This window comes from Neoarius graeffei, chromosome 1 (genome assembly GCF_027579695.1).
Source record: "Neoarius graeffei isolate fNeoGra1 chromosome 1, fNeoGra1.pri, whole genome shotgun sequence".
Taxonomy (NCBI): domain Eukaryota; kingdom Metazoa; phylum Chordata; class Actinopteri; order Siluriformes; family Ariidae; genus Neoarius; species Neoarius graeffei.
Window position 1 is genome coordinate 24,025,105 of NC_083569.1, and position 26,747 is coordinate 24,051,851.

The following is a 26,747-nucleotide window of genomic DNA, read 5'->3' on the forward strand; positions in this document are numbered from 1 at the left end:
GTATATGTTAATTAATTAACTGCTTATTATTTCAATATGTGTGGAGCATTAATGAGTCTGTAATATTCCACAGAGCAAAAATTATCACAGTCTGCTAATATCACAAAAACTACAGAAGGTCCTTATATTAGAGAAATGTGTAATATTATCAGAACATTCAGCAATGCGTGGAATTAACACACGTGATTAAGTGTATTATCTTCATTCAATATTTGTGTGATTTGATTTAAATAATTGATTACTACACCATCTTTGTCATTTCTAATTAAAAGAGGGCAGAATGTATAAGACTATAAACTGAGAGATTGATGCCAGAATTGATACGAGTGTAAAAGTAGGTGGAGCGAGATGTGGTGAGATACAGTTTAGACAGTTATGCAGAGTTACTGCCATTTATATCGACTGCAAAAGAGACTCTCATCACAATCATGTTACTCTTCTTTGTTTTCATGGTTGTTAAAACCTTTGGTAAGTTATTTATATTATACACAAGCTTTAGGTGGATCCTGGAGATTTGTATTGATACCTAAACATGATTTAGTTGGTTTAAAAAAATGTCTTAAATAATGAAAATAGAAATGTTGATGTTGTTGCAATGTTTTTACTGCAGGTGCTGTTGACAGCAGCATTAAATCAGACCAAACCATTATATCTTCAGCTGAGGGCAGCAAAACCACACTGACCTGCACATATGATGACTCAGCTAGAGATCTCCACTGGTATCGACAAAAACCTCAATCAGGACCAGAGTTTCTGTTGCTGACTTTTGTATCTTCAAATGATGTCACTAAACCTGACCAAAGACTGTCTATCAGACTTCGTAAAAAGGATAAGAAAGTAGATCTGGAGATCTTTCCTGCTGCAGTATCAGACTCTGCACTGTACTACTGCGCCATGGAGCCCACAGTGACACAAAACTCAAACACACTGTACAAAAAGATTGATTTTTTTTTCCCTCAGGAGGGGGAGCTGTTTACCTGTTTCATTCAAATACAGTTTTCTGTATGAGTTCCCAAACTTTGATATTTATTTGCTTTGAATATCTACAGCCATCGTTTTTGATAATGCTTTCTTTGAGCAATCAATGGAAAACAAACTTTAAAAAAAGTTACACTTCCTATGACGATGTAACACAATGTTCAGTGATGTTAATATAAAGAAATAGTTTGAGATTCTGATTCATAATTTAACACGATGGTTTCCACCCTCATTATTTAACAGATTGTAAAATAGCACTTGATCCAGTACGCTGATGTTAGCAGTCAGCTTTCTCAGGCAGCTGTCTGTTCCTCCTATTGATTGTTCCTCAGAGGTCTGTTTGGCGTCTGAAGAAGAATGGACAGCACAAGATAGCAGCTAACAAGCTCTCAAGTTCAATAGACACAAGGCCTTGTTGAATAGAAAAGATTAATCTGTCGTGGTCCCTTGAGGAGGCACATGTTGACTTTACTTTGTTTTCCTGGGCTTCCTGAGGCTCAAAACTCTATGGCAGGAAACAAGTTCTGGATGAAATAGAAATGTCTGCCTCACTGTTGCTGCCACATGTTCACTCACTCTCCACAGTACTAATTATGGTTCTCATACTGGCAGGTTAGCTGACTTACTAGTTAATGTAGAATCAGAGAGTGAACAGTCTTTTCACATCAATACATCTGTTGATCGCTGACCTGAAATTGATGAGGAGGGAATGTTAGATGCTAATCTGATATTTGATGATTACCCATCATTTGAGGACAGTGTAGAGCTGAACTTAGAGGAAGGAACAGGATTCAAAGACTCTACAAACACTGGGGATCATCCACTTTACCGAAATGTGCCAATTTCTGTTGCAGAGAGCCTTCTTCTCATAATGACTTTTGCAAACAGACACAAAATAACAGCAAAAGCCTGATTAGCTCACACTAATCACTCTGCACTGGCCCTCTGATCTCCAGACTGAATGTCTTCAGAAATTCAAACAATTTTTGATGATTCCTCTAATCTACTTTTGCACAAATAGTGTAGTGCATGCCTCACGTCTGTTGACAATACAGACACCCTGTGTAAATCCTGTGAAACAAATGGGTTGATGGAGGCTCAACTTCCTACTTCATTGAGGTTCCTATTGAAGCACAGCTAAAGTCATTGTTTGCTAAGGAAGGTTTGAGGAAAAAACAAAGTTCAGGTTTAATAGACAGAAAAAGTGTCATGACAGTATTGATGAGGAAATATATGATGAAGTCTATCAGATTGGTGATCCCAGAAACATTTCTTTAACTAGGAACACAAATGGCATACCCATTATCAACGCTTCGAAGTTTTCTATTTGGTCTTTTTCTTGTGTCATAAATGAGCTAAGCTTTGTTCAATGCATAAAACAAGAAAACATGATATTTGAAGGTCTTTGGTTTGAGGATTCAAAGCCATGAGTGTTGACATTCCTTGAATCACTATGTGACACTGAACAAAATTGAAAGAGATGGACTTTCTGTTCAGTTTGCAGGAGCTCAAGAACCTTTGATGTGTAAAGCGTTTCCTGTTGCTGGAACATGTGATTTGCCAGGAAAAAGCATTAGTGCTTGATTCTGTTCAATTCAATGGACAGTTTGGGTCTAAAATGTGAACATCTTGGTCAAACAGTAAAAACTGGAGAGAAAGGTTTCATTTTTAGGCAGTAGATCCAAAAGGTCCTCCTCATACCCACAAGGACTTTGTAGATAATGCTAAGATGGCCTTTGATTCCAAAAGCATTGTGCATGGGGTGAAAGGCCCTATCTGTCTCAGCAGACTAAAGAGCTATCATTTGTTCTTGGGTACCAGTATGGACTATATGCATTCTGTATTACTGGGAGTTATGCGTTTGTTGATGTTTTTGTGGTTTTCCACAGAGTTTTCCCAGTGTGCTTTTAGTATGGTCAGCTCAATCAGTGAAGTAGACAAGTGGATGAAAGAAATATGACCACCATTTTTGATCAGATTCCGTCACTCTGTATCTTCTCACAGATTGTTCTGTAAAACATCTGAGTATCAGTCCATTTTGTTGTTGTTTTTTTGGGCCAGTTGCGTTCTGGGACATTCTTGCAGGCCTATACTACAACCACTTCCTGCTCCTTAGTGAGGCAATCTTTGTTCTTCTGATGGAGTCAATAATGCACCTCTCATCCAAATCCTGGTAGGCCTGACACCTGTCAGCAGATAAGTTTTTTTTTTCCATTTATCTTAATCTTTAAATAATTTGACTTCTATTGCAGAGTCCATGGATATCAATCATACTTTGAGGGACTCAGTAATGTTTTGGATCCATCACATTCTTGGCTGTCTAATGGGTCTTTTAGTTGTAGGTTTCCAGATGAACCATTTGTTTGGTATCCATTGGTCCTCCATTCTCATCATGACCAAACCATCTGAGTTGGGCATGATCCACATAAGTTAGGACACTCTCCACCTCCAGTTCTTCTCCAATTTTTTTCATTCCTCATTTTGTCAAGTTTGGTTCCATCCTTGATCATTCATAGAACTCTCATCTCCTCCACCTGCACCCTACTCTTTGTCTTTGATGTAAGGGTCCATGCTTTGCAGCTGTAACAGTATTGGTCATAGGATGGTCTTATATATGCCTAACCCTAGCTTTTTGAGGCATATGTTTGTCTTTTAGAAAAGGGAAGAGCAGGTTCACATTTTTACTATATTCCTTAATTTGCTCCAAAACGGCATTCTTATGTGTAGGCTTGCTGTCGAAAACATTCCCCAAGTATTTAAATTGATTGACTTGCTTCAGGATGACTTCTTCAACTTCCACTTTCATCTCCTTGGGGTGCCCTGATACTGTCATCACCTCTGTCTTTCCTAGGTTTAATTTTAATCCATGTTCCTTTTGTACTACATTCAGACAGAGTTGGTCAAGTTCAGTGGGTCAGACTCAATAACTGCCACATCATCAGCATAAGGAAATTTGTCTTTCATTTCATGATTTCTTCCACCATCTCTCTCATTGACAGTTTGATGACTTGATTCTTCAATATGATGAACATAAGAGATAATATTATTGACCCTTGTCTCACACCAGTCTTCATATCAAACTACAACTCGCAGGAACCATGAAAACACAGAAGTCCTGTTTGTGATGTACAAACTCTCTAACACTCTTCTTAGCTTGAGGGGAATCTGCCAGAAACTTAATTTTTTTTGTGAGGGACAGCTCCAATGTAGGGTGGTGTAGTGGCTAGCACTGTTGCCTCATAAAAAGAAGGTTCTGGGTTTGAGCCCAGCAGCTGACAGGGGCCCTTTTGTGTGGAGTTTGTGTGGGTTTCCTCCAAGTGCTCCAGTTTCCCCCACAGTCCAAAGACATGCAGGTTAGGCTAACTGGTGGCTCTAAATACGCTGCAGGTGTGAGTGTGAATGGTTGTTTGTCTCTATGTGTCAGCCCTGTGATGATCTGGTGACTTGTCCAGGGTGTACCCTACCTATCATAGTCCCCCCTGCACAGTCAGCTGGGATAGGCTCCAGCTTGCCTATGACCCTGCACAGGATAAGCAGTTACAGATAATGGATGGATGGATGGACATCTCCAATGTACTTACTGGTATGTTTTTGGAAGGAGATGGGAAACTGGATAACCTGGAGGAAACACATACAGGACTCAAGGAGAAATTCACATAGAGGTTATCAGTGTTTATTTCCCATTCCAACCTGTGAACACCCAGGTATATGTAGGTACACTACATGGCCAAAAATATATGGACACCTGACCTTGACACCCATACAGTATGTGCTTTTTGAACTTCTTATTCACAAGGCAGGACATTAATACCATGACTGCTGAGTTGCTGAGTTCAACTGTCACTTTGGATAAAAGCTACTCTAAATGTAAATGTAGGCCACAGGAAGGAAGGAAGACACCTAAAGCAAGTAAAACACCCAGTTTACCACTCTCTCTCTCTCTCTCTCTCTCTCTCTCACACACACACACACACACAGATATAACATACACCACTCACCTATAAGGCCTAATGACTTGATGGCATCTTTGATAGTATTACCAAGATCAGCAGCTGTTTTTTCTCCCACTTTAATTAAATACTTTAAAAAATGTCTGTTATAAAATAAACAACCAAAAATATTTTGAATTGACTGTGGGATTACACTGAAGACTTTCAGTTTGAAATTGTGTGTATTTAGTGGAGGTTTTCTCTTTCCATCTGCCTAACCCCCACCTACCTAAAGCCTCGCTCGCGATCCGCCATAAGTGTTTTGGACACACACGGGACGCAGGGTTTGGTAGCTTGCAGCCGTGCTGCAGGGTCACGGTGAACCGGGGGGAAAGTTTGGGGGAGGAGTACGGGCAAAGTACTTGTCAAGTACAGGTTGCACGCCTGACTTCCTTGAGGCATGGGAAAAATTGCGCCGTTAGCCTGTGGAAAGCGTATGTCTGACGCATGTGATCAGTGCGTGTTCAGTGAGAGTGGAGTGTGTGAGACTTGCATTTTACCAGTTTCCTGCACTACGAGTTCGGGCCGCACTTGTGAAGCGTGTGTGATGCATGTGATTAGCGCGTTACAATCACTCATAACTTGCGTGTGACGCAAGCCAGGAGTGGGTATAAAACTAGCATGTCTGCAGCATTCTGAATATGTCTTTCGACTGAAGATCAATGGATATTTTGTGGGAAAAATTTAAAAATTTTCAGTTTAAAGTTTAGAAAATGGGACCCAAGAAGAAGCGAGCAAAAGTGAAGTAACCCAGCCTGAAACAGCAGAGGGGGAGTAGGAGGAAGAATTTGATGATGGCACCAGCACCGGTGATGTTAGGACTGGGACTGTTTTGGCCTCTAGAGGCCGCTGTTATTTCCTTTTCGTGTCATGTTTATTTTGGCCTCTAGAGGCCGCCACTGTTCCTGTGTTTTGTGTTTGTGTTAATTGCCTGTTTAGTCCTGATTATCTTCACCTGTGTCCTTAATTAGTTTGTGTATTTATACCCCTGAGTTCAGTCCTCTTGTCATGGAGTCTTTGTGCTGTTATGTTTATCTCCAGTTTCCTTTGTACCGTGTTCTTTGTTTTGCACTTTGCTTTTCTGGTTTTTTGGCTTTTGTTTTGTACCTTTGGGTATTTTTATTTTTGTTATCTTCTGAGCTTTTGGATTTTCTTTTTTTTTTGTTGTTTTTTCATCGGATTGTAAATAGTGTACATAGTGTTAATAAACTGTTGTTTGATACTTTTTCTACTTCCGCCTCACGCCTCTGCATTTGAGTCATCCCCCTGGTGGCCTAGTGGGGGTTTGCTGGATTATCACACCAACTAACCAGGTTCGAATCCCAGCAAATCCCTAACAGAAAGACTCCGTCATGACCGACTCAGCAGAGGCTGCTTCTACTGTCTACCTGGCCAACTTTCAGGGAATTATGGCAGCTTTGACACACTTCGGAGCGACCATGGACGCACGCTCATCAGCCAATGTGAGGCCCTTGCTCGCCACGAGGAACTGCTTCAGCAAATCGGGAAAACCCTGGCACAGCTGACATCTCTGCCTGCATCTCCTGATCCAGCTCCTGCTCCTGTGCCTCCTGCCACGCTGCCTTCTTCACCTCGCGAACCCAGCCTTCCTGCACCACAGAGGTATGACGGCAAGCACAGTGAGTGCCGAGAGTTCCTTACCCAGTGTCAACTCACCTTTGAGCTTCAGCCTACCACCTACACTACGGATCGCCGCAAGATTGCCTTTGTGATCACCTTATTAGCTGGTAAGGCGCGAGCCTGGGCTACTGCTATCTGGCAAAGACAGGGACCTGAGTGCCTTGATTTCCAGCTGTTTTCTGAAGAGATGCTTCGGGTCTTTGATCAGGCGGACATCAGTACCGACGCAGCCCGAAAGCTCATGTCCATCAGGCAAGGAGGAAGCGTCGCAGATTATGCCATCTCGTTCCGAACGCTCGCAGCAGTAAGTGGATGGAACGAGACTGCCCTGGTGTCAGCCTTCCACCATGGTCTGTCTGATCCCATCAAGGACGGTCTGGCCTCTATTGAATGCCCAAGTGACCTCGAAACCCTCATCTCACATGCTATTCGTCTGGACAACAGGATGAGAGAACGCCACCAAGCCTTGAGCCCCCCCAGCCTCCCTACCTCTACCTGGAAACCGTCTACCTCCTTCAGTGACTGTCCTGAACCCATGCAAGTGGGTCGTACTTGCCTCTCCGCATCTGAGAGGGAGCGCAGAAGGAGGGACAAGTGCTGCATCTACTGTGGCAAGCCTGGTCACTTCCGAGCATCATGTCCCGAACTCTTGGGAAAAGGACCGCCCCGTCCAGCCGAGGGAGGGTTGTGACGGGGCCTACCCTCTCTCCCGGACTCCCTGGCCAAGGAATCTACATCCCGGTCTCCATCTCCTGGGGTGAGTCTGTCCACTCTTGTCAAGCTTTGATAGACTCAGGGGCGGCTGGGAACTTTATGGATATTCACTTCGCCCAAAGCATCAATATACCTACTGCACCTCTTGAAGTCCCACTGTCTGTGTCTGCCCTCGATGGCCAAGCGTTAGGTGATGGAAGAGTCACCCAAGTTACTTCTCCAGTCTTCCTCCAGTCTCAAGGTCACAAGGAAGAAATATCCCTGCACCTGATTCCTTCACCTGAGTTCCCAGTTATTCTAGGCCTTCCTTGGCTTACTCGCCACAACCCTCGCATAGACTGGGTAACAAGCCAGGTTGTGGAATGGGGCCCTGCATGCCATGCCTCTTGTCTGCTCTCTAGCTCTCCTGTGTCTCCTGCCGAGCCCCCTGATCTCACCGAGTTATCTCAAGTTCCCACAGAGTACTGGGATCTCAAGGAGGTATTCAGCAAGAGCAGGGCCGCCGTTCTTCCTCCGCACCGGGCCTACGACTGTGCCATCGACCTGCTCCCTGGGACTACCCCTCCTCATGGCAGACTGTTTTCCCTCTCTCAGCCAGAACGCAAGGCCATGGAGGAATACCTCAAAGACGCCCTGGTCTCTGGGTTCATTCGACCCTCCACCTCACCTGCTGGAGCCGGCTTCTTCTTTGTCGGCAAGAAGGATGGGGGGCTCCGACCATGTATTGACTACAGGGGCCTGAACAAGATCACTGTGCACAACCGATATCCCCTTCCGCTGATGTCCACTGCTTTCGACCTGCTCCAAGGCGCCACCGTCTTCACCAAGTTGGACCTACGGAACGCATACCACCTCATCCGTATCCGACAGGGAGACGAGTGGAAGACTGCCTTTAACACCCCGTCTGGGCACTACGAATACCAGGTGATGCCCTTCGGACTCACCAACGCACCAGCTGTTTTTCAGGCCCTAATCAATGACGTCTTAAGGGACATGATTAACCTGTACGTTTTTGTCTACCTCGACGACATCCTTATCTTTTCCAAGACCGTGCAGGAGCACCGCCACCATGTCCGCCAGGTTCTCCAGAGGCTGCTACAGAACAATCTGTTCGCCAAGGCCCAGAAATGCGAATTTCATGTTCCCGAGGTCTCCTTTCTGGGATTTATTGTACGGACAGGCCAACTCCAAATGGACCCTGCCAAGACCCTGGCCGTCCAGGACTGGCCTACTCCCAAGTCCATTAAGGAGGTTCAGCGGTTCTTAGGATTCGCTAACTTCTACCGCAAGTTCATCAGGAACTTCAGTTCTGTGGCAGCACCCATGTCAGACCTCACCAAAGGGACAGGTGGATCTTATGGCTGGTCTCCTCAGGCGGAAAAGGCGTTCAAAGACCTCAAGGACCGCTTCTGCACGGCACCCATTCTGGTCCTCCCGGACACCTCCCAACCATTCATCGTGGAGGTGGACGCCTCGGACAGTGGTGTCGGCGCGGTGCTCTCTCAACATTCGGAAGGAAAGCTGCACCCCTGTGCTTACTTCTCCCACTGCCTGAGTCCTGCGGAGTCCCGGTACGATGTGGGGGATCGAGAACTGCTAGCAGTCAAACTGGCCCTTGAGGAGTGGAGGCACTGGCTGGAGGGAGCGCAACATCCATTCCTGGTTTGGACTGACCACAAGAACCTGGAGTACCTCCAGCAAGCCAAGAGACTGAACCCTCGACAGGCTAGGTGGGCCCTGTTTTTCAGTCGGTTTGACTTCACCCTCTCGTACCGCCCCGGCTCCAAGAACACCAAACCTGACGCACTGTCCAGGCTGTTTTCTGCCACTAACAGGGAGAATGAATTCGGGCCTATTATCCTGGTGTCCCGGATTGTGGCCCCTGTCCGCTGGGGTATTGAGGAGGCTGTTCGACGAGCCCAACGCCAGGACCCCGGTCCTGGGACGGGGCCACCAGGCCTCTTGTACGTCCCACATCAAGCCCGGGCCAAGGTTCTCCAGTGGGGTCACTCTTCCCCTCTCACCGCCCACCCGGGAGCTCGGAGGACCCTGGACTTCCTGAAAAGACGCTTCTGGTGGCCTAACATGGAGAAGGAAGTAAGGTCATTTGTCCTGTCCTGTGAGTTTTGCACCAGAACCAAGAACCCACGACAGCGTCCCCAGGGTTTCCTGCATCCTCTGACCATTCCCCGGCGTCCCTGGTCCCACATGGCAGTCGACTTCATCACGGGTCTCCCTGAGTCACAAGGTAACACGGTCATTTTGGTCATAGTTGACAGATTCTCCAAGGCCTGCCGCTTCATACCACTGTGCAAACTCCCCTCTGCTCTTGAAACAGCGAAACTTATGTTTAATCATGTCTTCCAAGTCTTTGGTCTTCCACAGGACATCGTCTCAGACTGAGGGCCCCAGTTCTCCTCCCGAGTGTGGCACGGGTTCTGCAAGGTCATCGGAGCCACTGCCAGCCTCTCCTCTGGGTTTCACCCACAGTCCAGTGGTCAGACGGAGAGGCTCAACCAGGACCTGGAAACCACCCTGCGAGGCCTGGCTATGGATAACCCGACATCGTGGAGCACCTGGCTGCCATGGGCAGAGTACGCCCACAACACCCTGCAGTCATCGGCCACCAAGCTGTCGCCATTCCAGTGCCAATTCGGGTTCCAGCCACCTCTGTTCCCGGACCAGGAGGAGGACGCGGGGGTGCTCTCGGTCAACCAATATGTGAGACGGTGTCGCAAGACCTGGAGCAAGGTCAGGAAGACCCTCATACAGACCTCCAGAACCAACCAGACTCAGGCCAACCGCCATAGAAGACCTGCACATGCTTTCCGCCCTGGGCAGCGGGTTTGGCTGTCCACTAAGGACCTTCCACTGCGGGTGGAGAACCGCAAGCTTGCTCCTCGCTACATTGGCCCCTTCAAGGTGGTGCGCAGGGTGAACCCTGTCTCCTACCGGCTCCAGTTGCCCCGGACTCTGAGGATCAACCCCACTTTCCATGTTTCCCTGTTGCGGCCCGTACTGACGTCTACGTATGCCCCTGCCCCTAGGAACCCCCCACCCCCCCGCATCTTCCAGGGACAGCCTGTGTTCACTGTGAATCGCCTGCTTGACTCCCGCCGGGTCCGCGGCGGGTTGCAATATCTGGTGGACTGGGAGGGCTATGGTCCTGAGGAGCGCTGCTAGGTTCCTGCTCGGGATGTCCTAGATAAAGAACTGTGTCGGGACTTCCATTCGGCCCATCCGGATCACCCTGGGAATGTCAGGAGACGCTCCTAGAGGGGGGGGTCCTGTTAGGACTGGGACTGTTTTGGCCTCTAGAGGCCGCTGTTATTTCCTTTTCGTGTCATGTTTATTTTGGCCTCTAGAGGCCGCCACTGTTCCTGTGTTTTGTGTTTGTGTTAATTGCCTGTTTAGTCCTGATTATCTTCACCTGTGTCCTTAATTAGTTTGTGTATTTATACCCCTGAGTTCAGTCCTCTTGTCATGGAGTCTTTGTGCTGTTATGTTTATCTCCAGTTTCCTTTGTACCGTGTTCTTTGTTTTGCACTTTGCTTTTCTGGTTTTTTGGCTTTTGTTTTGTACCTTTGGGTATTTTTATTTTTGTTATCTTCTGAGCTTTTGGATTTTCTTTTTTTTGTTGTTGTTTTTTCATCGGATTGTAAATAGTGTACATAGTGTTAATAAACTGTTGTTTGATACTTTTTCTACTTCTGCCTCACGCCTCTGCATTTGAGTCATCCCCCTGGTGGCCTAGTGGGGGTTTGCTGGATTATCACACCAACTAACCAGGTTCGAATCCCAGCAAATCCCTAACAGGTGAGCCCTGCACGGACAGGGAGAAGTTTACCTTCAAGCCAGCAGAAGGCACAGCACCCCACCAGAGGTATTTTCAAAGGTAAATACACGTTTTAAACATTCATTTCAGTATCTATGTAATTAATATTATATATGCTGATTTTCATGTATGTTTCAGCTAACGATACCCAGAAGTGAGGGCATTGCAATCCCATCATTGCTGTCAAGCCATTGTGGCACGCTCAGTGATGAGGACAAGGACATCCCGACACCCCGTCCCACCACTCAGCAGGAGGAGGAGCAGGACAGCAGCTCCGAGTCAAAGTGTGTTTCAGTGCTCAAACTGTTGGGCTATTTAGTTGGGATTTTTTACAATGTAATAAAATGCGTTATTCCCTTATACTCACATTTTATTATATGACGTTTGCATAGTAAATTAACATATACTCAAATAAAAACAGCAAATGAGGTGGTCTTCTGACTTTCTACAATGCTACATGATCGGTTCCTTGGTTCCTCCCTAGTATATACCCAGAGTCTTGCCCCTAGTGTCATGTGCAGGTCACGTGTGCTGCATGCACGCCACACATAGGGGTAGAAAGTGAGATGTACTTCTGTCTTGCGTGCCGCACAAATAGCAAGTGTGGAATACTTGCGTAGTACTTCTGAGGCACATCACTCATACAATGACTGTGCGTCACTCATGTGTCTTACTGTCATCGCAAAAAGCCCCTACTAGCCATGCTGCTGACTTGGTTCAGGTGTACAAAAGGAGTACGGGTCCCGTATGTAGTGTATGCGTTCTTGATTTGTCACAAGACCCATAGAATTTGCATGTGCAGGACCAAAAGTCTCCATGGGCAGTCTGCAACCTTCTACGGCACTGAACACACGCAAGTGTGGCTCAAGTCTCAAGCATGGTTTTGCCAAATTTTTTACTCTAGACCAGCTGTAGTAGCACATATGGTGGGTTGTGAGTGAGGCTTAAACATCGTGCAGATCAAGTACACCCCTTCATGTCAGTGGTATTCCCATTATGGCAGTGGCCTCTTTCAGTAAGATAATGAACCCTGCCACACTGCAAGAACCATTCAGGAATGGTTTAAGGAACATGGCAAAGAGTACAAGGTGTTGATTTGGCCTCCATATTCCCAGATAACAATCCAATCAAGCAAATGTGGGATTTGCTGAACAAACAAGTCTGATCCATGGCGGCCCCATCTCCCAGTTTACAGGATTTAAAGGTTCTGCTGCTGATGTCTTGGTGTCAGATACCACAGCACACCTTTAGAGGTCTTGTGGATTCCATGCCTCCATGGGTCAGAGCTGTTTTGAGTGGCACAAAGGGAACCTACACAATATTAGGCAGGTGGATTTAATGTTATGGCTGATTAGTGTACACTGATAACTATAAAAAAGAAACAAACCCTGAGGTGTCTTTAACTCTGAAATTCTTGTCAGACAGCAAACACTTCTGCTAATGAAGCTATGCACTAATGTACTGAATAAATCTAAACACTTCTACACACCTCATCAATCATGAGCTGGGTTTCCATTGCAGTTTTGTGCAAAATAGAAGGAATGGATTTTTTTCTTTTTCTTGACAAAGCACAGTTGTGAATGGCCTGTGTTTCCATTGAGTGATGTTGGATTTTCTCCTCTCAGGATAGATTCTCCTCTTGCAATAGCTCTAAAAGAGTGTTCTTTTTTTCAGAAAGGTAGCATTTCCATTTGCACATCATGTCATGTTATGTGACTTAAATGCAGGAAATGGGATTCCATTTCAATTTTGGAAATATTGCTTGATCAAATCACCTGGAAAAACACATCAAAATTATTTTTGTGATATTTGTGAGGGTTTTTTTTAATTCTCTTGTTTCCCTTCTTTGTTTTTAGTTTGCAATTTCAAATTAAAGAAACCTTTATTTGTCACACGCACACTTCAAGTACAGTGAAATTCATCCTCTGCATTTAACCCATCTGAAGCAGTGAACACACACATACAGAGCAGTGGGTAGCCACACCAAAGCATCCAGTCAGGTATCTTGCTCAAGGGCACCTCAGCCCAAGGCCACCCCACATCAATAACTGCATGCCTTTGGATTGTGGGGGAAACCAGAGGACCCAGAGGAAACCCACACAGAGGACATGCAAACTCTACACAGAAAGGCCCTCACCAGCCACTGGGTTCGAACCCAGACCCTTCTTGCTGTGAGGCGACCGTGCTAACCACTACACCACCATTGTACGTTAATCAAGTTAATGGAAGAAAAAAAGCTATTCTAAGGTAGTGCAAAAACATCACAACTTACAGTACTTTCTCCTTGATGCTGATATTAACATGTCACAAAGCCAAATTCTGCCATATTCATAATCTATGTCGCATAGACATTTTATAACAGAGAAAGTGCTGCACCTCTACCTGTGATTTAAAACTACAGCCAAAAAATAACAAATTATATTGTAATGTAAAATATATCAGTGACTAATGGCATCCCATGATAAAAATAAGTGAAGATGCACAGTGATCTCTCATCTAGACAAACTTGTCAATAATCTTTCTATTAAAATCCAACAGTCAGTGCATTAATGCAGATTAAGCATTTATTTTAAATAGTAATCAGTGAAATACGCTTGTGAAAAAAACATTTACCACAAAGTTTGGGGTGTGTTATGATTCTGTTCACAAACAAACAGCTTAATTCAACCTAATTTTCATGACCATTAAGGAAAACTGCTTTGTGATGTACTGGCCCTTACATAAGAGGTACAAATAGTTTCTAGTTAAATATTAATATCATCCTCAATAAATAAATAAATAAATGTAAATTGGTTTGAAGATGGAAAAAAAAAAAGTTAATTTGCTCCACAGAGACATCTGGGCCAGGACTTACGAGATGTACGGTACATACACCACTGATTAAAAATAAATAAATAAGTAAATAAATAAAAATAATTATTCAAAAGCTCACTTTAAATGCTGATGTAATTATTAAATAATTTATTTTAAAATTAAATTATTTGCACTGCATTGTTGTGACTATTAGCTGTTCCTGTTTCCTGTTGCATTTACTTACAATGTGCTAAAATCAGGTTCCATATATGAGGCTGAATATAAAGCCAGGATTATTCAGTAAGAATCATCAATCAGTCAATAACATTGGTGACACTGTCATGTGATGCTGTGGGGCGGAGCTTCAGGAACCTTTATGATCTTAATATATCAGAGCACAGAAAGAATATTCTCATTCAGCTGAGACCATTCGTCATGTTCACTGTTATATTCATGTGTCTGTGGCTCTCACTCGGTGAGTTAACATTTTTCTGTGACTTCAGAAATATTAAGTGTTGAATTAGTGATTAATTAGTCTGTGTGGTGTTAAAAACAGCAGAATGGGGGTCTGACTTATGTAGTTCTGGCTTGATTATGTAAAGGTTAAAAATGTGATATTCTCCTTTCTATGACAGGTGACTCCATGGCAGATTCAATAGAGCCACTTTTCACTCCTGAAGTTGTTCATGAAGGTGGTGATGTTACTCTGTCCTGCAAATACAAAACAACTGATACATCACCCACCCTGCAATGGTACAGACAATATCCAAAATCTAAACCCGAGTTCCTTCTTTATGTTCTTCAAAGTGGAGATCTAAGTTCCAACCGTCCCCCAAGAATGTCTGCTAAAGTTGAAGGAAATAAACAAGTGGATCTGCTCATCTCCTCTGCTGCTGTATCAGACTCTGCACTATACTACTGCGCTCTGCAGCCCACAGTGACAGGAAATCCAACTGCACTGTACAAAAACTTTCACACAGTTTTGTTTATATTGTCGGCAGTTCAGCTGATGATTTTGAGAAAATTTTGGCAGGAATCTCTCTTTCTCTCTGAAGATTTATAAAGGCATTATATTGATGCCACATTTTACATTATCAAGAGACAGCATTCATTTTTTGGTCAGTATTATACACTGGTCAGGGTCGTGGTGATTATGGAGCCTGTACTGGAATCTCCTGGGCATAATGTGGGAATAAACCCTGAATGGGATGTCAGTCCTTCGCAGGGCACCATGTTACAAACCATTTCACACACTCATTCACACCTAGTGGCATTTTATCCCAGCAAATTTCCTACAGTCTTGTTTTTTTGGAGGTGGGAAGAAACTGAAGAACCCATGTGGGGTGAACATGTAAAACTGCACATGTGTCACAGTGCTGCCAGTAAAACAAATAATCATCAAATTATCACATTTTTGCAATTCTTCTGCTTAAGTGTTTCCTTGTGGTGTGACGTTATGTCATTTTTATTAAAAATAAATCTTTGGACTCTCATGGTACAATTCCATATTCCTCAATAGCCAGTGCACTAAAGACAAGGCTTGGCTCAATCCTCATACCAGAATTCCACAATGACTGTGGACCCATGAGCCTCTCTGTTCTGACTGGAGTAATTACACTGTTGGATTGTCCTGAGGAAGGGCATGTCATTATCTGAGTGTATTAAACCCACATATATAATACTGAAACTGTATATTGTGGGAATCAGAATATTTTGACTCTTTTCTACATTGTAGAACAATACTGAAGACATCAAAACTATGAAATAACACATGGCACATGATGATGCTTTGCACACTATTGGTATTATCTTAACCAGCTTCATGAGGGAGTCAGTTAACAGGTGTTTCCTCGTCAAAAGTTAATTAGTGGAATTCCTTGCCTTCTTAATGTTTTTGATGTCAAACAGTAAATAGTAAATAATAAAAATACAGTAAGTAGCTCTATTTAGCACTGGTAGTAATCCATATTATGTCAGGAATCGCTCACCTAAGTAAAGAGAAACGACAGTCCATCATGACTTTATGACATGAAGTGTCTTTTAATGAATTTAAAAACCCTTTGAATTAGGTGTGTCCAAAAATTTGACTTGTCCTGTATTTTTCGAAAGTTCGTAGCTATTTTGTCTTTCTGTAATGTCTGCACTGTATGTGTAGTAAACATTGATGAATGTATAAAGGTTTTTCTCCTTGGCGAACACTAGATGGTGCAGTCAGTTATCTTATTGTGGGCAAAGTACTGAGAACCACACAACCCTGCTCACATCCTCCAGAGATGTTCAGTTCTTTGATGAAGAACATGACTTTTCACAATAAAGCCTCTGTGACAGAGTATACCTGGTCTTCTATCATACACACTGCATATATATTATCCGAACCCCTGCTCCGGTTATTCTTAGTAGCTCAGTTTAGTTCAGAGACACCATTCTGATAAAACAACATAACTGTCCACGGATGACTAAACTGTGAAATAAACCTTAACTATTCTCTTCCACTTAGCAGCTCTAACATTAAGCTGCCTGTTGCTGCACATATGACACATGGAGAAAGCAAGACACAAAACAAATTCGCATTCAAAGTGAATATCAGTTCATTTAATACAAAAATATCACACACACACACACTGCATGTACCACTCCCTTCCAAAGCCTAATGGCTTGCTGGCATCTTTGAAAGACCAGCAACGAAACACCTCAGAAAATATTTGTGATGCAAAAACACTTAAAAACAAGGCTTTGTGCTTCTTTTCTGATATATTCCCCTAATGTAGAGGCACCACTTAAACACATAATTAAAATATTCAATTCTGTAATTATTAGAGTATATTTTTCTCTCCCTTCATTCATTCTCTATACTGCATTTCCATTGTGGGTCGTCAGTGAGCTGGAGCCAATCCTAGCTGACTATGATGGAGAAGCTGGGTACACCCTGGACAAGTCCCCAGTCTATCACAGGTTTAACACAGAGAGACAGACAGCCATTCACACTCACATTCACACATACAAGCAATATAGAGAAGCCAGTTGACCTCATCCTTTGGACTGTGGGAGGAAACTGGAGCATGCAGAGGAAACCCACGCAGGCACAAGGAGAACATGCAAACTCCACACAGAAAGACCCCCGATTGACTGGTATGTTCAAACCAGGAACCTGCTTGCTGTGAGGCGACAGTGACACTGCACCTCTGTGCCACCCGAGTGTAGTTTATATATTAAAATGGCGTTGCACGCGTGACATCATTTGTGCCAGTCCGTTCTTTTGTTTCCACACGGACTGTATCCTATTCTCTGCAGTGGCGTGCGTTCTTGATAGCGAGTCTTTTGAAAAAGACACGAAAGCTCTTCAAATTCGTCCTCAATCGTTGGCTCTCTGGACCGGGGTATCAGGAATTTCACTTTGCTGAATTGTTCTTCAAGTGCTCATCTCATGAAAGTTACATCAGAAGGTGTGATGTGCTCAAATACACTGTAAAGTTGCCGGATAAATCAAAAAATGAAAACTGCTTTTTTGCATCTGAATTCTGTTCCAAAAATCACTAAAAGCTCGGCCGCCATTATTAGTTCGCAGCGATTTACAGGTCGGCGGCGCTGCACGCGTGACGTCATTTGCGCCACTCCGTTCTTTTGTTTCCACACGGACTGTATCCTATTCTCTGCAGCCGCGTGCGTTCTTGATACAGAGTCTTTTGAAAAAGACACGAAAGCTCTTCAAACTCATCCTCAATCGTTGGCTCTTTGGATTAGGATGACATCGAACCTTTTGCCACGGAGAAAGAAGCGGACTGATTTTTTTTTCCTAATTTATCCTTTGCTTTCGAGAGTTTGGCTCGTTGGTCTAGGGGTATGATTCTCGCTTAGGTTGCGAGAGGTCCCGGGATCAACTCGCGGACGAGCCCAGGCTTTACCTTAAATGGTCGATCTGGACTGGGGTATCAGGGATGTCACTGGAGTGTGTCTTTCTGAAAGTGCGAGTCTAACGAAAGTGACATCAGAAAATCCCTGCCTTGCCGTGTGTGATGTGCTCGAATACACTGTAAAGTTGGCGAAAAATTGGTTTGGATTTCTTCTTCTGCACCTGAATTGAGGAATGAGTAAAGGACATTAGACACTGGATGCTTATTAATTTGCTTCTGCTTAACTCTGACAAAACTGAAGTACTTGTCCTGGGACCACATGCAGCTCGAAGTAAGTTTTCTGATTCCACAGTAACTCTGGACGGCCTTTCTGTTTCTTCACGTGTAGCAGTAAAAGACCTCGGAGTGATTATTCACCCCAGTCTTTCGTTCCAAACTCACATTGGGAAGGAAGTGGATATATATATATTTTTTTTTAAAAGCAGCAGCAGCTGTAGGTTGGCTTGTTGGTCTAGGGGTATGATTCTCACTTTGGGTGTGAAAGGTCCTGGGTTCAACTCCCGGACAAGCCCATGTTTTACCTTAAATCCTTAAATGGTCGATCTGGACCGGGGTGTCAGGGATTTCACTCGGCTGAATTGTTCTTCGAGTGCTCATCTCATGAAAGTTACATCAGAGGGTGTGATGTGCTCAAATACACTGTAAAGTTGCCGGATAAATCAAAAAATGATTTTGAAAACTGCTTTTTTGCATCTGAATTCTGTTCCAAAAATCACTAAAAGCTCGGCCGCCATTATTAGTTCGCAGCGATTTACAGGTCGGCGGCGCTGCATGCGTGACGTCGTTTGCGCCAGTCCGTTCTTTTTTTCCACACGGACTGTATCCTATTCTCTGCAGTGGCGTGCGTTCTTGATCCCGAGTCTTTTGAAAAAGACACGAAAGCTCTTCAAACTCATCCTCAATCGTTGGCTCTTTGGATTAGGATGAAGTCGAACCTTTTGCCGCGGAGAAAGAAGCGGACGGAATTTTTTTCCCTAATTTATCCTTTGCTTTAGATGGTTTGGCTTGTTGGTCTAGGGGTATGATTCAAGCTTTGGGTGCGAGAGGTCCTGGGTTCAACTCCTGGACAAGCCCAAGTTTTACCTTAAATCCTTAAATGGTCGATCTGGACCGGGGTATCGGGGATTTCACTTTGCTGAATTGTTCTTCAAGTGCTCATCTCATGAAAGTTACATCAGAAGGTGTGATGTGCTCAAATACACTGTAAAGTTGCCGGATAAATCAAAAAATGATTTTGAAAACTACTTTTTTGCATCTGAATTCTGTTCCAAAAATCACTAAAAGCTTGGCCGCCATTATTAGTTCGCAGCGATTTACAGGTCAAAACTCACATTGGGAAGGAAGCGGAAGGTTTTTTTTTTTTTTTTTTGACATTGTTGTTGTACTGTAGGTTGGCTTGTTGGTCTAGGGGTATGATTCTCGCTTAGGGTGCGAGTGGTTCTGGGTTCAACTCTCGGACGAGCCCAGGCTTTACCTTAAATGGTCGATCTGGACTGGGGTATCAGCAATGTCACTGAAGTGTGTCTTTCTTAAAGTGCGAGTCTAATGAAAGTGACATCAGAAAATCCCTGCCTTGCTGTGTGTGATGTGCTCGAATACACTGTAAAGTTGGCAAATAAATGAAAAATTGGTTTGGAATTTTTTTTCTGCACCTGAATTGAGGAATGTTTAAAGGACATTAGACACTGGATGCTTATTAATTTGCTTCTGCTTAACTCTGACAAAACTGAAGTACTTGTCCTGGGACCACATGCAGCTGGAAGTAAGTTTTCTGATTCCACAGTAACTCTGGATGGCCTTTCTGTTTCTTCACGTGTAGCAGTAAAAGACCTCGGAGTGATTATTCACCCCAGTCTTTCATTCGAAACTCACATTGGGAAGGAAGTGAATTTTTTGTTGTTGTTGTTGTTTGTTGAGCTGTAGGTTGGCTTGTTGGGCTAGGGGTGTGCTTCTTGCTTTGGGTGTGAGAGGTCCTGGGTTCAACTCCTGGACACGCCCAAGTTTTACCTTAAATGGTCGATCTGGACCGGGGTATCAGGGATTTCACTTGGCTGAATTGTTCTTCAAGTGCTCATCTCATGAAAGTTACATCAGCAGGTGTGATGTGCTCAAATACAATGTAAAGTTGCAGGATAAATCAGAAAATGATTTTGAAAAGTGCTTTTTTGCATCTGAATTCTGTTCCAAAAATCACGAAAAGCTCGGCTGCCATTATTAGTTCACAGCGATTTACAGGTCGGCGGCGCTGCACGCGTGACATCATTTGCGCCAGTCCGTTCTTTTGTTTCCACACGGACTCTATCCTATTCTCTGCAGTGGCGTGCGTTCTTGATACCGAGTCTTTTGAAAAAGACACGAAAGACAAATGCGCGGGTGCCCGTGTCCTTCAGACACGCCCAGGTTTGCGCAAACCGATGCTATTCGACTACATGCAACGCGAGCGGAAAGCAGAAGGAGCAGCCCTCCATCACCTCCTCGGCAAGGCAGTGACGAGCAACCGATCCATTCCTGCTGTTTCCTCCCATGTGCCTCGCCATGCTCTCTGCCTTTCATCAGAGCAACGAAGCGTTAAAGAGTGTGTGTTGGCCAGGAATCAAACCCAGGTCAACTGCTTGGAAGGCAGCTATTCTAGCCACTATACCACAGGCCTACCCTGGGGACAAATGCCTAAGTGCCATTGCTTCTGTTTTTGAGGCCCAGGCAACAGCTGATTGGTAAGAGCCCTGGGGTTTCTGTAGTGTAGTGGTTATCACGTTCGTCTTACGTGTGAAAAGTCCCTGGCTCGAAACCAGGCCAAAACAGTGCCTGGTTGGTTAATTTATTTATTTTTTGAACTCGGCAGTGAGTGACTGCTGAGCTGTGATCGCTTCTCTGTCCATGCCAACTATGGAAGCAACTATTTGCTTTTGACCAGCCAAGGTATGGACACATTTGCTGAACAAATCTTAAACAGTGACTCTACAGTTCTCTGTTTGTGGACAAATATACACCTGTCGCTTGTAGCCAATGAAAGGAAAACATGCAGGGGCCCGTGTTCTTCACCGCTTCATGGGTCGAACGTACGCAGGGGCAAACTGATGTCATTCAAACCTGCAAACAACTACTTACGTTGCTAGTGGAAAGAACAGCCCTCAGTCACCTCCTTGGCCCATCCAAACAAGGCATTTGATTTCTTCCCGTGATGTTGTTGCAGCACTTTTCGATGCCGAACCTTGTTACACTTGACCACCAGCTCATCTCTACGATGCCAAGGCCGTGCCCCGATTCTCGTGACAATTGTTTAAGTGCAATCTGCATTCTTCTTGAGGCCCAGGCAAGAGCTAACACACGCGTGGTTTCTGTATTGTATTGGTTACCACATTCGCTTAACACGAGAACGGTCCCCGATTCGAAACCGGGTGGAAACGGTGCAGGTTTTCTTGAACGTGGCAGCGAACAAATGTCGAGCTGCCATCTCTGCTCCGTCCCTGCCTTTTGGAACAATCCCAACCGTGGCGGCAGCTTTAAAAACAAAATCGAGCATTATCTACATTTCTGTTGACTGTGGAAGCATGGACATTGCATTTTGTCACAAGGAGGTCTCGTCTCGTCTCGTCTCGTCTCGTCTTCTTCCGCTTATCCGGGACCGGGTCGCGGAGGCAGCAGTCTAAGCATGGAAGCCCAAACTTCCCTTTCCCCAGACACCTCGCCCAGCTCCTCGGGAAGAACACCGAGGCGTTCCCAGGCCAGCCGAGAGACATAGTCCATCCAGCGTGTCCTGGGTCTTCCCCGGGGCCTCCTCCCGGGGGGACATGCCTGGAACACCTCCCCAGGGAGGCGTCCAGGAGGCATCCGAAAAAGATGCCCGAGCCACCTCAGCTGGTTCCTCTCGATGTGGAGGAGCAGCGGCTCTACTCCGAGCTCCTCCCGAGTGACTGTGCTTCTCACCCTATCTCTAAGGGAGTGCCCAGCCACCCTGCGAAGGAAACTCATTTCAGCCGCTTGTATCCGCAATCTTGTTCTTTCGGTCATTACCCAAAGCTCATGACCATAGGTGAGAGTCGGAACGTAGATCGACCGGTAAATTGAGAGCTTCGCCTTTTGGCTCAGCTCCTTCTTCACCACGACGGACCGGTAAAGCGACCGCATCACTGCGGAGGCTGCACTGATCCGCCTGTCGATCTCACGCTCCATCCTTCCCTCACTCGTGAACAAGATCCCGAGATACTTAAACTCCTCCACTTGAGGCAGGACTTCTCCACCAACCTGGAGAGGGCAAGCCACCCTTTTCCGGTCGAGAACCATGGCCTCAGACTTGGAGGTGCTGATTCTCATCCCAGCCGCTTCACACTCGACTGCAAACTGCCCCAGTGCATGCTGAAGGTCCTGGTTTGAAGAAGCCAACAGGACAACATCATCCGCAAAAAGCAGAGATGAAATCCTGTGGTTCCCAAACAGGATTCCTTCCGACCCCTGGCTGCGCCTAGAAATTCTGTCCATAAAAATTATGAACAGAACCGGTGACAAAGGGCAGCCCTGCCGGAGTCCAACATGCACTGGGAACAGGTCTGACTTACTGCCGGCAATGCGAACCAGACTCCTGCTCCATTCGTACAGGGACCGGACAGCCCTTAGCAAAGAGCCCTGAACCCCATACTCCTGAAGCACCCCCCACAGAATACCACGGGGGACATGGTCGAATGCCTTCTTCAGATCCACAAAGCACATGTGGACTGGTTGGGCAAACTCCCATGAACCCTCGAGCACCCTATGAAGGGTATAGAGCTGGTCCAGTGTTCCGCGACCAGGACGAAAACCGTATTGTTCCTCCTGGATCCGAGGTTCGACTATTGGTCGAATTCTGCTCTCCAGTACCCTGGAGTAAACTTTCCCTGGGAGGCTGAGAAGTGTGATTCCCCTATAATTGGAGCACACTCTCCGGTCCCCTTTCTTAAAAAGAGGGACCACCACCCCAATCTGCCACTCCAGAGGCACTGTCCCCGACTGCCACGCGATGTTGCAGAGGCGTGTCAACCAAGACAACCCCACAACATCCAGAGACTTGAGATACTCAGGGCGGATCTCATCCACCCGCGGTGCCTTGCCACCGAGGAGCTTGTAAACCACCTCAGTGACTTCGGCTTGGGTAATGGACGAGTCCACCAGTCATCAGCCTCAGTCTCCTCAGTGGAAGACATGACGGTGGGATTGAGGAGATCCTCAAAGTATTCCTTCCACCGCCCAACAATGTCCCCAGTCGAGGTCAACAGCTCCCCACCCGCACTGTAAACAGTGTTGGCAGAGTACTGCTTCCCCCTCCTGAGGCGCCGGACGGTTTGCCAGAATTTCTTCGAGGCCGACCAATAGTCCTTCTCCATGGCCTCCCCGAACTCCTCCCAGTTCTGAGTTTTTGCCTCCGCAACTGCCCGAGCTGCAGCATGCCTGGCCTGCCGACACAAGGAGGTGGTGTTCTCAAATACCACTTCGTTGCTCGTTTACGGCGTAAGGTCAGGTCAACGGGCCTGCACACGGCATCAGAGCGCTGCAAAGTGGCATTGACTCTGGAACGCTTCATCACGTATCAACGAGTATTTGCCAGCAAACATTCAGACACATTTTCTTATTAACTCTAAAACATTGACTGTGCAGTTCTCCGTTTGTGGAAAATAGGCAAAGTAGTAGCTTGCCGCCAACGAAATACAAATGCGCGGGTGCCCGTGTCCTTCAGACACGCCCAGGTTTGCGCAAACCGATGCTATTCGACTACATGCAACGCGAGCGGAAAGCAAAAGGAGCGGCCCTCAGTCACCTCCTTGGCAAGGCAGTGACGAGCAACCGATCCGTTCCTGCTGTTTCCTCCCAAGTGCCTGGCCATGCTCTCTTCCTTTCATCAGAGCAACGAAGCGTTAAAGAGTGCGCGTTGGCCAGTAATCAAACCCAGGCCAACTGCTTCGAAGGCAGCTATGCTAGCCACTATACCACCAACTCTACAGGCTGGGGACAAGTGCCTCAGTGCCATTGCTTCTGTATTTGAGGCCCAGGCAACAGCTGATCGGTAAGAGCTTTGTGGTTTCTGTAGTGTAGTGGTTATCACGTTCGTCTTACATGCGAAAAGTCCCCGGGCTGAAACAGTGGCTGGTTGGTTAATTTATTTATTTTTTTAACTCAGCAGTGAGTGACTGCTGAGCTGTGATCTCTTCTCTGTCCGTACCAACTACGGAAGCAAGTATTTGCTTTCGACCAGCCAATGTCGAACAAATCTTAAACAGTGACTCTCCAGTTCTCTGTTTGTGGACAAATATACACCTGTTGCTTGTAGCCAACGAAAGGAAAACATGCAGGAGCCCGTGTTCTTCACCGCTTCATGGGTCAAACGTACACAGGGGCAAACTGATGTCATTCAAACCTGCAAACAACTACAACACCGATTCCAAAAAAGTTGGGACAAAGTACAAATTGTAAATAAAAATGGAATGCAATGATGTGGAAGTTTCAAAATTCCATATTTTATTCAGAATAGAACATAGATGACATATCAAATGTTTAAACTGAGAAAATGTATCATTTAAAGAGAAAAATTAGGTGATTTTAAATTTCATGACAACAACACATCTCAAAAACGTTGGGACAAGGCCATGTTTACCACTGTGAGACATCCCCTTTTCTCTTTACAACAGTCTGTAAGCGTCTGGGGACTGAGGAGACAAGTTGCTCAAGTTTAGGGATAGGAATGTTAACCCATTCTTGTCTAATGTAGGATTCTAGTTGCTCAACTGTCTTAGGTCTTTTTTGCCATATCTTCCGTTTTATGATGCGCCAAATGTTTTATATGAGTGAAAGATCTGGACTGCAGGCTGGCCTGTTCAGTACCCGGACCCTTCTTCTACGTAGCCATGATGCTGTAATTGATGCAGTATGTGGTTTGGCATTGTCATGTTGGAAAATGCAAGGTCTTCCCTGAAAGAGACGTCGTCTGGATGGGAGCATATGTTGCTCTAGAACCTGGATATACCTTTCAGCATTGATGGTGTCTTTCCAGATGTGTAAGCTGCCCATGCCACACACACTAATGCAACCCCATACCATCAGAGATGCAGGCTCCTGAACTGAGCGCTGATGATAACTTGGGTCATCCTTCTCCTCTTTAGTCTGAATGACACGGTGTCCCTGATTTCCATAAAGAACTTCAAATTTTGATTCGTCTGACCACAGAACAGTTTTCCACTTTGCCACAGTCCATTTTAAATGAGCCTTGGCCCAGAGAAGACATCTGCGCTTCTGGATCATTTTTAGATACGGCTTCTTCTTTGAACTATAGAGTTTTAGCTGGCAACGGCGGATGGCACGGTGAATTGTGTTCACAGATAATGTTCTCTGGAAATATTCCTGAGCCCATTTTGTGATTTCCAATACAGAAGCATGCCTGTATGTGATGCAGTGCCGTCTAAGGGCCCGAAGATCATGGGCACCCAGTATGGTTTTCCGGCCTTGACCCTTATGCACAGAGATTCTTCCAGATTCTCTGAATCTTTTGATGATATTATGAACTGTAGATGATGATATGTTCAAACTCTTTGCAATTTTACACTGTCGAACTCCTTTCTGATATTGCTCCACTATTTGTTGGCGCAGAATTAGGGGGATTGGTGATCCTCTTCCCATCTTTACTTCTGAGAGCCGCTGCCACTCCAAGATGCTCTTTTTATACCCAGTCATGTTAATGACCTATTGCCAATTGACCTAATGAGTTGCAATTTGGTCCTCCAGCTGTTCCTTTTTTGTACCTTTAACTTTTCCAGCCTCTTACTGCCCCTGTCCCAACTTTTTTGAGATGTGTTGCTGTCATGAAATTTCAAATGAGCCAATATTTGGCATGAAATTTCAAAATGTCTCACTTTCGACATGTTGTTCTATTGTGAATACAATATCAGTTTTTGAGATTTGTAAATTATTGAATTCTGTTTTTATTTACAATTTGTACATTGTCCCAACTTTTTTGGAATCGGGGTTGTACTTACGTTGCTAGTGGAAAGACCAGTCCTCAGTCCCCTCCTTGGCCCGTCCAAACAAGGCATTTGATTTCTTACCGTGATGTTGTTGCAGCACTTTTTGATGCTGAACCTTGTCACACTCGACCACCAGCTCATCTCTACGATGCCAAGGCCGTGCCCCTATTCTCGTGACAATTGTTTAAGTGTGACCCGCATTCTTCTTGAGGCCCAGGCAAGAGCTAACACACGCATGGTGTCCGTATTGTATTGGTTACCACGTTCGCTTAACACGAGAGCGGTCCACGATTCGAAACCGGGCGGAAATGATGCTGGTTTTCTTGAACTTGGCAGCGAACAAATGTCGAGCTGCCATCTCTGCTCCGTCTGTGCCTTTTGGAACAATCCCAAACCGAGACGCTGAAAAAGCTTCGCGTGTTTTCTGCTGTGCAGTGGTTTCCCCTTGCACCTAACAAGCGAATAGACGCTCCTGAGAAACCTGGCAGAGCCATGCTTTGCCTTTTGAGCTCTGCTTTCGTTGACATCCAGTTATCGCCTTGCTAAGATCAGGTACTCTCGAAACAGCCAGAAAAACAGACCCTTAACGTGACCGGATTGCTTTCTGTGGATTAGTGGTTGTCATGTTCTCCTACGTGCAGACGACCATCGGGACAAAACCTCGTTTGAACGGTTTCCCTGCCTCTCTGGTTTTCCGTCAAGGTCCATGACGGCTGCTTTAAAAACAAAATCGGGCATTATCTACATGTCTGTTGACTGTGGAAGCATGGGCATTGCAATTCGTCACGGGGAGGTGGTGTTCTCAAATGCCACTTGGTTGCCCGTTTACAGAGTGAGATCAGGTCAACAGGGCTGCACACGGCATCAGAACGCTGCAAATTGGCATTGACACTAAATGTCA

The 26,747-nt window shown here is 45.3% G+C and overlaps 1 protein-coding gene across 1 annotated transcript in view; it reads right to left on the reverse strand.

Moving 5' to 3' along the window:
* Positions 1-26,747, reverse strand: part of LOC132892138 (NACHT, LRR and PYD domains-containing protein 12-like) — a 445,190-nt gene that overhangs the window by 295,780 nt on the left and 122,663 nt on the right. The window lies entirely within an intron of this gene.